The sequence below is a fragment of the Spermophilus citellus genome (genome assembly GCF_964194105.1).
Source record: "Spermophilus citellus genome assembly, chromosome: 2".
NCBI classification, from domain to species: Eukaryota; Metazoa; Chordata; class Mammalia; order Rodentia; family Sciuridae; genus Spermophilus; species Spermophilus citellus.
Window position 1 is genome coordinate 160,120,221 of NC_138183.1, and position 12,867 is coordinate 160,133,087.

The window sequence follows — 12,867 nt, forward strand, 5'->3', positions numbered from 1 at the left end:
GCCCGCCCGGCCCCGCCCGTGTCCACGCCTCCGGGGCGGGCTCTCTCCTCCGGGCCGGGCTGGAGCTCGCTGAGTTCACCCACCGGTCAGTTTTGAGTTAACCTGGAAGCTTCTCAGCGTTTTAGAGTTGCCAGGCAGAAGTGATCAGTTCGAAAGCAGAACGTGTGGCAGAAAGATAAGTAAAACAACCTGCCGTTAACCAAGACCACTCCGCACTGTCCCGCACTTCCTCCCCAGCGCCTCCCCCCCAGTCCCACCAAAAAACAATGCAGGGAAAGCTAACATTACTTTACAGCCGGAGGGAATACTGGGCATTGTCCAACAGGAACAGTAAGAAAATGTTAGAAATTTTCAGAATGCCAATAGGTATTATACAGAAACAATTATGAATGTAAAATTATAAGTCATCACAATAATGAATAGATTTAGGGCCACTGATGAAAACAGGTAATAAGCCTAGGCCTGGACTGAAAATAAATGCTTAATGCGCACATGAAATCCAAGAGACTTTAACAGGAAACCTTTTGATGAACTGAGATTTCTAAAAGACTTAGGAAAACCCGAAAGATGAATTTTAAAATACTCTTTATCACAGTTAATATCATCATGGGAAAAAAGGCTTTGATGTCAGAAACAACAAATGTCCAAATCCAAGGTCTACCACTTAGGCAATCTGAGACCTTGGATAAATTATTCTTTTCCAGGATCAGAGTTTTTTCTCTACTTCATGGATAAGATAATTCTTGCTTCACGGCGGTTCTGAGGGTTAGACGAACTAACACGCACAGTGCACGGTGCGTCACAAACCACGAGCAATAGATCTTTCCAGCTGAAATAGTACTCTTACAGCAAGCGATAGCCACAAGGCCAAAAGTGGCTATTGCAAATATGCTAAAACACGGTAAAAGATATTTTAAAGAATATTCAGAACAAAATAGCTTGAAGCAGACCAGAAACCCCCACACCCAGAGACATTTACCATAATTAAGCAGAAATCTCCATCGTATTTCTAACATATAAGTTCCTTTTCTTGTCAGAAAGCTTTAGAATAGAAAATAAGCAAAAATTTCTTCAAAAAACTCAATGTGGGATAGGACTTCTATTTGTGAGGACTAAGTTGCTGAATCTTGCAAAAGCTAAGTTTGGTTGCAGGCTTGATGATGTTACTTCTGCTTTTGTAATAAAACCTGTAAGACCCCTGACTAATCTAAAAAATGAAATAAAATAAAAAAGCACTTATCATGAAAACTTTAAAACTCCTCCTCCCACTAGGTATAAAGTTCAAAGAATTTCCAGACTCGAGGTCCAGAGAATTTTTTAGGTGATAGCCCCTCTGGACCCTGCAGCCAATAAACCTGCTTCCTAAAAATTTCTGGGTTGTCCAGCCTCTTCTGTCCTACATCAAGCTGAGTAAGAATCTTTCCAGGCGATATAAAGAATGTGGATGTGTAACCGATGTGATTCTGCAACTTGTATTTGGGGTAAAAAAGGGGAGTTCATAACCCACTTGAATCAAATGTATGGAAGATGATATGTCATGAGCTTTGTAATGTTTTGAACAACCAATAAAAAAAAAAAAAATAAAGAACATATTGGACCTGATAGCAGAGAGAAGAGTCATTGGACTCCTTTAATTGCCTCAGTCTTCAGATCAAGAAAAAAGTAGGTGCATTAGAAAGGGCACAACAAACTTTAGCAAGTAATCCAAAAAGAGGTTCTAAAATAACAGTTGACTTTTATTTATAAAGATCAAATTCCAAGGTCGGATGATTTAATTATAGAAAATTGGAAGAAATTTGCATGTTCCTTCTCCTCTCAGCCTTACTATAGCAAATCCAGCTTTGGCTTGGTCATGGCACAGTGTTCTGCTTTCAAGGGCTTTTCTTTGTATACACAGTAGTTAGTTATCTTAGTGGCCTCTGTGATTCCAATACACAGTGCATATTAAGGTCTTGAGCATATTAAGGTTCAGTAAGTATTCGTGAATAAATGGTGTCATGTGTTTCATTAGTAAACAGCAGGATTCATTAGGTATGTGCATTGAAATTAAAGAGGGAAAAATGTTCTCCAAATTTTCAAAGGTGGGTGAAGGTTTTCCGAAGATTGCAATTACAAATATTAAGCAGAATTCCAGGGATATTGCTGAGCATAAGGTTCAGGAACACAGATAAAGCAATATGGAATTACTGCAGATGTGCTTTTACTTATTTTTTTGCTTTTATATTTTCTTATCTATAAACTCCCACCTCCACTCTATCTTTTACTCCTGTTAAACTGTTACGGTTTGGGATCTGGAAGGTCTCCCAAAGGCTCACGTGTTGAAGTCTTAGTTCAAAATGCAGCAATGCTCAGAGGTGGAGATTTGAGGAGGGGATTGGCTCATGAGGTCGCTGACCTCAGCAATGGATTAAAACCCTTCCTGGCTATCAGGAGGTGAGCAGCTCTCCTCCACCTTGACCTTCCACCATGATGTTCTACCTGATTTAGGCCCAAAGTAATTAAAGCCTGCCGGCCATGGACTGCAACCATGAGCCAAAATAAATCTTTCATCCTTTAAGTTGTTTATGTCAGGTCTAACACACAAATCCATTCATATTTTGATGTTCTACAGGTAATTTATAAGCAGTATATTAAATCAAGTTAAACATATCTGTCTCCTTAAATATTTATCATTTCTTTTTTTAAATATTTTTTAGTTGTTGGTGGACCTTTATTTTATTTATTTGTATGTGATGCTAGGAATTAAACCCAGTGCTTCACACATGCTAGGCAAGCACTCTACCACTGAACTACAACCCCAGCCCTATTTATCATTTCTTTATGGTGAAAACTTTAAAAATCCCTCTAGCTTTTTTAAATGTGCAGTACATTATTATCTATAATCACCTTACTATGCTATAGCAAATTAGACCTGATTTAACATTACACAATTTATACATATGTCAAAACATGGTACCTCATTATATGGAGTATAGTTATATTTTTATGTACTAGTTGTAAATTAATTTATAAAGAACAGAAATTTGTTTTTTTTTTTTTCACAGTTCCAGAGACTGGGAAGTCCAAAATCAAGATGCCAGCAGGTTTAGTATCTGGTTAGGATCCAGTCTTTGCTTCCAACATGGCACTTTGTTACTGTGTCCTCACATACACAAAGGGTAAAAGCAAAAGTACCTAGTTAGTTCTGTCTAGCCCTTTATAAAAGTGTTTGTTCCATGAGGGTAGACCCCTTGTGACTTAATGCATCCTGTTAACTCCACCTCTTACTACTGTAGTATTGGAGATTACATTTAAATGTGGATTTTAGAGGGAACCCAAACATTCAAACCATAGAATTTTTCTCTAATTCCATCTTTCGAGTTAAGCTATGCCTATTCATACCAACAAATCATCTCATCTTCTTTTGAACACCCAAGACCTTTGTTTATTCTCATAAAATGCATTGTATCCATTGTTTTGAATGGGATAATGTTTATGAAAAAATGCTTTCTAAAGTACAAAATGCTATTTTAAAAACAATGTTTATTGAGCAACTACTATGAGCTTCATGGCACTTTTTCTTTCTTCACACATAATCTCTGTAACTCCTCTAGACTGAAACTCCCAAAGAGTAGGGGTGCTATGTTATTCATCTTCATATCCCCAGGACCTAGCACAGGGCCCTGCTCAGGGAAGACATTTAATAATGTCTTTTAAAGGAATTTATCCCATTTATTTTCAGCAACTCTGTATGGTAATTATGCTTTAAATGAGTAAATACGTATTGACATCAGAAGTGTGTAAATAACTATGCTAGTGCTGGAGACATAGCAGTGAATAAAACAATTTCTGCCCTCTTATTATACAGATTAGAAAACTTGTTACTGTGCTAGTGACTCTCTTAGAAGCCATACTGCTAGTAAGTAGTTGATTCAAAATACAAACCTAGGTCTTCTCAGTCCCAAGACTGGGCCATAACAAAAGGTAAGATTATGCTATTAGTATTATTGTATGTGTTTTTCCAATGCCATATTCAATAATAAATGAAGATTCTATACCATCCACATAACTTAGGAATAAGGTCGGAAAGTATTACCTGAATTTTCTTTTTTCAAGGTTTTTTATTTTATTCATTCATTCATTCATTCATTCACTCATTCATTTATTCTTTCTTTAGTGCTAGGAATCAAACCCAGGGCCTTGCACATGCTCTACCGCTAAACTACATCCCCACCTCCTAATCTAATTTTTTTTTATATTTATTTTTTAGTTGACACAATATCTTTATTTTATTTATTTATTTTTATGTGACACTGAGAATCAAACTTAGGGCCTCGCACATGCTAGGCAAGCACTCTACTGATGAGGCACAACCCCAGCCCCTGATTTTTTTTAAAAAAAGCATGTAAGTAGACTTAAATAAATTTCATTCCAAGAAATAACCATTTCATCCCAAGGTGATTTTTAAATATTGCTGAAGATTTTGATGAGCAAGTTTTTTACACTTAAAGACACAGCTGGTATTTAAATATATTGCCATATTGGTTGTAATGATCTCCCTGCTTGCCCTCTTGTCTTGCTCTTGGGGAATATACAGTATGTGATGCTCTTTATTCAGCCTTCACGTTTTTCTTTTTAATGATATTTTGGAGAAAAAAAAACATGTAACAAAAACATTTAAGTTCCATGTCCTTATAAAAGATTGCTACCGTAGTATATTCATTCTCTATTGTTGCTGGAAATTTCACTCTTTTCTGGTTCTGTATGTCAGAAATCAGAGATAGGACTCAGGGCTAAAGTCAAGGTTTCAGCAGTGACTCACTCTTTTCCAGTGCTCTAGGATAGAATTTGTTTTCCTGCCTTTTCTAGCCTCTGGAGACTGCCTGCATTCCTTGGTTCACTTCTGTCATCTTCAAAGTCAACAGTAGCTGGTGGACTCCTTATCTGGCATCTTTCTGAATCTTCTTCCATCATCTTCTCTCTCTGACTTCAGCAGGAAAGCTTCTCTGCTTTTAAAGATTAAAGTGATTAGTTTGGGCCCATCCTGATAATCCAGGATAATCTCCCATCTCAAGGTCCCTATCCCTAATTATTATCTGAAAAATCCCTTTTGCCATGTAAAGTAGCATATCCACAAGTTCCAAGGGTTAGGGCAGATATCTGTGAAGGACCATTACTGTCATGAGCTGTCTGTGGGCTGTGTGTGGACTGTTGCACACAGTAGCCTCCTGAGGGCATAGGTGTGGCATTGAGAACTCCCTGTAGCGCCCCCTCAGGAACTGATCACTTGATGCAGGTGAACCTTCCACTCAAGCTCTGCCTAAGATCCCACACAGCACCTGAGATGTTTGTGACCTGCCAAGATGTCAATCAATCTGCTGACCACAAGACACCATGAACCACAACTCCACCCTTGAAACCTTACCCCTGCCTTTGATGTACCCCCTTAAATAAACCACATTTTGTGTTTGTCTAGTTCAGGAACCCATATGGACTAGATCTATTGGGGACTTTGCTTTTGTTTGTGTTTTATTATTTTGTAATTATTTGAGATACTAAGATTTTGGGTGGCTTCATTATTTGTGATATTAAGATTTAGAGTGGCTATTTAGAGTGGCTTGGATTCCTCTGGGCAGAAGAACCCTCCAATGAGACACTGGTCATCTTCCCCTTGAAACATTACTTCACCTCCTACACCCAGGTTTAAATATTGAACAAGTTCTGCATTAACCCTAACCATTAGTGAATTCTTACTGTCATCTTAACTTTCTGAACTGTTTTGACCACTGCATTAGTTTAGGTTTCAAGACTTTCCTCACCTTGGAGAAATGAGGTGTATTGTACCTACCATGAATTACATGGGCCCCACGACTAAAAATTCTATGATCATGGGCTGGGGTTTTGGCTCACTGGTAGAGCGCTCACCTAGCATGTACGAGGCACTAGGTTCAATCCTCAGCACCACATAAAAATAAAACAAAGCTATTGTGTCCAACTATGACTTTAAAAAATATGCTTTTTTAAAAAAATCTATGGTCATAAGAAACTTCTTACTCACAAAAGAAATGTACAATGATAGGTAACACTTATTGAGTGCTTACTCTGAGCCAAGCATTCTTCAAGGTGCTTTAAAAGTTTGATTTATTTAATTTTTCACAAAACCCTTATAAAGTGGATATCTGCATCATTACCATTTTGCTGTTGAATAAACTGATGCATAGTATATATTTAAATGAATTTTAGTGCTACTAAAAGAAATAATATTAAATAGCTTTTGATATAGTAGTTTTATTAACATGCAATCAGCAGACATAATACTATTTTATATAGCATTCTACCAAAAAAATAGATTTATTCACCTTTAGAGTTGAGAGGACAATGGAATAGAATCTACACTTTTCCTTTTCTATTTCCAATCCTTTGAGTCTTAAATACTTCTGCTGATGTATGTTTATGAAAAAAGAGAGAGGGTATTTATGTTTGTGATCTTGTTTCTGCCATTTTGCTCTAAGAAATATATATATATATATATATATATATATATATATATATATATATATCTCCTTTAGACTTGATTAATATGACTTATTGGTTTGGAGTTATTAAAAAGCAAGCCAGATAAGAGCCCAACAATAAAGAAAATTCAGTTAAGGATTGCTGTGAGATAGTCAAGGACAGTCCTCAGGAATGCCGTATTGATCCCTCTGATTTAAGATTAAGCAACTAGAGAACAATTGCCAAGTTTCCTTGAACTTGGCTGATAAAAAGCTTTGGCTTTTGGAAAAATAGTTTATTCTGTTCTAATGTCCTTTGTTACAGATGAGAGTTTCTAAATATTAGTTAACTGCAGAACTTCAGACTTTGAAGATGCTCTAAAGAAAGCATTTCTATCAAAACTGATTTGTTTTTTTTTCTTTTTTTTCTAGTACTGGAGATTGAACCCACTGCCTCACTCAGACCAGGGAAGTGCTATACCACTGAGCGGCTTCCCCAAAGCTTACCCTAAATTTTGATGGGCATTTCAAATTTCCCAATTCTTTTTCAGAACCTTCTTCGTGTAAATTAAAGTCACTCTGCATACATTTAGCCTATTAAGTTATTAAAAAGTTCAGCATTTGACAAAGCCTTGTGTTGGTGAAACTGTGAGGAAATAGACACTCTGATACATTTCTAGTCAATATGCAAAACAGTCCAACTTCTTTTTAAAACAATACTCTTTTATTTTTACTTTTTTTTATTTGTTCTTCTTATATATACATGATAGTAGAGTGTATTTTTTAGAGAGATAGAGAGGTTTTTTTAATATTTATTTTTCAGTTTTCAGAGGACACTACATCTTTATTTTATTTTTATGTGGTGCTGAGGATTGAACCCAGTGCCCCACACATGCCAGGCGAGTGCGTTACCCCTTGAGCCACATCCCCATCCCTAGAGTGTATTTTTACATATTATACATACTTGGAGTATAACTTCATATTCTTGTGGTTGTATATGATGTGGAGTTACACTGGTCATATCATCATATATGAATATAGGAAATTTACATCTGATACGTTCCACTGTCTTTCCTATTCCCACCTCTCCCTTCCCTTTATGTCCACTATTTTAATAAATGGTCCAACTTCTGTTGAGGGCAACATGAGAATATTTTTTAATATTCACTTGCCCTTTAACCCAGGAGTTCCACTTCTGAGAATTCATCCTGTGAATATCCACATAGGTGTTATGTAACAACAACAACAACAAAAAAAAATGATGTCTGCACAGTGCTACTTGCCTAGGACAGTCCTCCAGCTCTAAGGATGTATCTTTTTCTGTAATAGCAAAATATTGGAAAGACAATTCAATTGTTTTTTTTACTTTGTCATATTGCATGGTTCTATCATATTAAATCTAGAGCCTGCAAAAATTAAATCTTATCTGCAGTTGCCTAGAGTTGAGGGTGAGAGAATACAGACAGCAAAACACAGGAGGGAACTTCTGTCCTGCACAGAGATTGTAGCATGTACACATTTGTTAGAACTGGTAGAAGAGTATGCTTAAACCATGAGCATTTTATTGTATGCAAATTATGCCTCAATGAAACTGATTTTAAAAATACATGTTCTTAATGCCATATCACCCTCTAGCTACTGCTCTATTTTCTATCCCTGTTTACAGAGAAACTCAGAGGAGGGATATATCCTTTGTCTTCCATTTGGACTTTGTCATCATCACTTCTCTGAAGTTGCCCCAGTCATGGTCATTGTTGACATCTGCAGAGCCAATGTCATGGTCAGGTTTCTGGTCCTTGTCTCACTTCATGTCGCTTACAAATGCCACGCTTTGTTCATGAGCACCATTCCTAGTTCCACTGCAGTCTTGGTTGTTGCTCCTTCTCTGTCTCCTTTGCTGGTTTATCTTCATGTCCCCAGCCCTTCATGTTGAAATGTCTCAGAGATCAATCCTCAATTTTCTATTTTCCCCTATTTCTGTTGGGGGAATCTCATGCAGACTCTTGATTTTAAAAATCATGTCTATATACCTTCTATTTACCTATGTGTTGCTGAAACATATATTTATATCTCTAGCTCAGGCCTCTACCCTAAATTCCAAATATGATTTTCCAGCTGCCCATTCAACATCTCCATTTGGATTTCTAATAGGCATCTCAAATTAATATGTGAAAATGAAATGACTGATCTCCTCAAAAAAAATAGAAACCTTTCTTCTCTCATAATCATCTCCATTTCAACTCCTGCCTCCATTCTCTTAAGTTTTGTGTTGTTGTTCCTGTTGTTTTGTTTGTTGGTTGGTGCTAGAGAATGAAACCAGGGTCCCACACATGCACATGGGCTACCACTGAGCAACACCCTCAGCCCCAGTTGTCTGGCTTTCTTAGGTTGAAAACCTAGAAGTCATGCTTGAGAGCTCTCTTTATTTCTTATTCCAAACCCAATCAATCCATCAGCAAGTCCTGTAAGTTCTCTCCTCAGGCTATATTAAAATCAGACCACTTCTTACCCTCCATCTGCTCTCACCCTCTAAGTCGATATTCACTTTTGCCTGGATGATTGCAATAGGCTTTAATTTTCCTCTCTCCACTCCTAGTATAATTTCTTCTCAACAGCCACAATAAACTTATTATTAGGTTATTTAAAAATACAGCATTTGACAATGCATTGTGTTTGGTGAAGTTATGAGGAAGCAGACCCTCTGATATATTCCTGGTCAGGGTGCAAAATGGTCCAAATTCTGTTGAGGGTGATATGATATTTTTAAAAATTACACATTTGCTTACCACTTCTGGGAATTTCATCCTGCAGATGTCCACACAGGTGTCAGATCATGTCCCTCCTCTGTTTGAGGCGCTCAGTGGATTCCCATCTAACACAATGCAGAGGTAAGTTCTTAAAGACTGACAGGGCCCCCGCATGATGAGCTCCCTCCTGCCTTTCCATCCTATTCCCCAGTCCTCACTGCTCCTAGCTGCGCAGGCCTTCTACCCCAGGCTTTTTCACTGCCTTCCTTTTGCCTGCAATGCTTTCCACCTGCATAGCCACAGGCTTCACTTCCTCACTTTTTGTTTTGTGTTGAGTTTACTTAGAATCCAAAACCCAGCTCCATTTCTGTGATCCTATTAAAAGTAAAAATTAATGGAAGGTCTTTCAGAAAGGCAGTTTTTGTACATCCAAGACAGCAACTGAGGATCAGTGACATGAATGGAAAGCTAGTCCTTGCTAGCCCACATAATTACTATTAAGGGACACTGGAACTTTCTTCCGAGAAAGAAATTGTGTCTAGGAGGATGATAAAAAGCCATGTAATGGAAAACATTGGGCTAAGTTAAATAAGCCAGACTGAGAAAATCAAGGGTCTCTCACATGTGGAAGCTAGAGCAAAATAAGGAAAAGCAGGGGAAAGGAATCAGATATCATAAAGACACGGGGAAAATGAGTGAAATAGAAGGAGACTGAGAGGGAGGGAAGAGGGATGGGAAAGGGGAGGAAATGCAGAATAAAGTTAACAAAGTCATACTATGTGCACATATAAATATACCACAGGGAACTTCACCTATAGGTGTGTGTGGGAAGCACCAATCAAGGATGAATAAATGGATGAGCACATGGAGGATTAGTGGAGTGAAGCAGGGGAGGGAGGGGACTGAAATGAAGTGGTTCAGATTCTATGCGTATTTGATTTTGTCAGGATGAGCCCAGCTACTATGTATAACTATAATGACCTAATAAAAAAATAAATATAACAAAAACAACAGTTATTAAAAGATTTTTATAGAGGAAAAAAGCCACTTAAACTCTTTGTATACAAGAACAGAGCATAAGGTTTCAAAGAGGCAAGTTAAGTATACATGCCATAAATTGAATGTGTCCTATCTTCCCCAACCCCCATTCATATATTGAAATCCTACCTCAAGTTGATAATATTGGAAGTGTCTCTGAGAGGTCTTGAAGTCTTGAGGGCAGAACTCTGTGAATTAAATTGGTGCTCTTATAGAAGAGACCCTTAAAGGAGCTCCTTTGCTCCTTCTGCTATATGAGAATAGAGCTAGAAGGTGCCATCTATGAGAAAGCTTGCCCTCACCAGGCACAGAATCTCCTGGCATCTTGATCTTGGACTTCCCAGCCTGAAGAACTGTGAGAAAAATAATTCTGTTGTTATATGCTGTCTAACTTGTGGCATTTTATTATAGTATCTTGAAGACCGAGGCAAAAATTTTAAAGGAAAATATATTAGAAGATATATTACCCAATTTGAAGATTGCAAACAAAAGCCATAATGAAGAAATACGGCAGCACTGGTCATTTTGTCCACTAGGTGGCGCAAGAGTAGAAAGAAAATAGACCCTGGCAGATAGCAAAATTGCACAAAGGGGAATTCAAACTGTAAATCCACTGTGGCTTCTAAACCAGAAAAGTCCATTAGGAAGCCTGCCAGAATTTTCCCTAGTTGGTTGGAATCAGGGGAGGAGAATGAGCCGAAATGAACCAGTAAAGTAAACAGCAGGGTAAAGCAACATGCAATAGAACAACAAATCTGATTTTTAATCTGAACCCAAAAGATTTGCTTTGGCAAATGTGCAAAATTTTGAACCTTAAGAAATAAGGTCGGTTGAGGGTAGATTTGTGATACTCTATTAGAAATAAAAGATTAATAATTAATTATTTTAAGATTAAAGCTGGAAGACCATGGTTTTATGGTGAGCAAGTGTATACTTGAGGGAAAGAAAAAAATATTTAAAAGGTCTATAATTCCTTAAATAGCTGTGACTAATAATCAAATACATGGAGTAATTGAAATTTCTGCAAAATTTGATTGTTGTGATGCTAATAAAATGGATTGAATTAAATAAGTGGGATTATCATTCATGGAAAATCCTATTACCCTACCACTTTAAAAATGTTTTCTTATAATCATCATCAGAGAGAATCTCAGAGACAGAAATTGATGATTGCCCTTCAACTAATAAAAAAATGCTTATGTCTTGGGCTGGGATATAGTTTGGTTGGTAGAGTGCTTGCCTCCTCGCATACATAAGGCCCTGGGTTCAGTCCCCTGCACCACAAAGGTCAAGTCTTAAGTTCCCCTACCCCTTTGTTGTAAGCTTCTGTCAGCCACCAAGAGTCCCCTGTCCCCTTTGTTTGAAAAGGTGGGTTGATCGTATTCTAGGTGGATAGAGTGTGGCAGAAAGGGGAGCTGAGGCTTGGTTGCCAGGAGAGGAAAAGCTAGGGTCATAATGCTCTGGAGAGCATCCTCGAATCCAGAGAGAGGGATGAGAAAGACTAAGGAAGCTCCTGAGATGGCTAAGCAGCATAAGGATCTCTGTGACTTTAAAATGGGACTCATTGTCTTAGCCCTTTCAGGCTATTATAGTAAAATACCTTAGACTGGGTAATTTACATAGAAATATATTGCTTTCAGTTCTGGAGGTTGGAGAGTCCAAGATCAAGGCAGCAGCAATTTGATATGCCCTCCTTTTCTTTCTTTTTTTTCTCCCCCAGTGCTGGGGATCAAACCCAGGGCCTGGTACATGTGCTGTGTACCAGAAAAGCACTATACTACTGTGCTACATCCCAAACCCTAGATGGTGCCTCTTGCTGCATCCTCACATAGCCTAACGACAGAATCGAGGAAAACATGCTTTATTTGAGATCTTTTATAAATGAATTAATTCTATTTCTGAGGAAAGAACCTCCATGACTTAATCATTTCCCCAAAAGACCCCACATCTTACTACTGATACAGAAGGAACTAATTTTCAACATAAAAACTGGGGCAGAGGATACCAACATTCAGAACAAAGTCATAGGCTATTCTTCTACTGTGGTCCTTGGATGGAGAAGTAGAGCAGACTGGAGAGCTGGGTTTAACCAGGGTTGGGGCCTGGTTCCATGAGATGGACAAAAGAGTGTAATGTGTTCAAGGAGAGGAGTATGATTGATCATTGAATTCAGGTTGAATAAGGAAGTTGCCTGTTCCCAGTGCCAGGACTACAGAAGGACAAGGTCTTAAGAAGATAAGGTGGAACCTTGTACTGCTGGCCTTGGACAGCAAGCAGAAACTAATCTCTAAGTCAGTGACCCAATTTCCTCTGCCTTAAATAGTGCTTGGTGCAGCAGGATCATTCTCGTTCTTCAGACATCCCTGATATCAAGTGCTGCCTGCATGATACATGATAGTAAGATTTATATGTACATTTTCTCATTTATCTCTCATGAGAGAAACATTTAATATGGAAAAAATTAAACTTATGTGGGTTAAATAATTTGTCCAAGGTCACATAGCCACATCAAGATTTAAAACCAGGTCTTTCTGATTCTAAATCCCCTCTTTTCACCTTAGCAACTTTTGGAAACATAAAATTTCATGAACTGAACAACAGTGCATTAT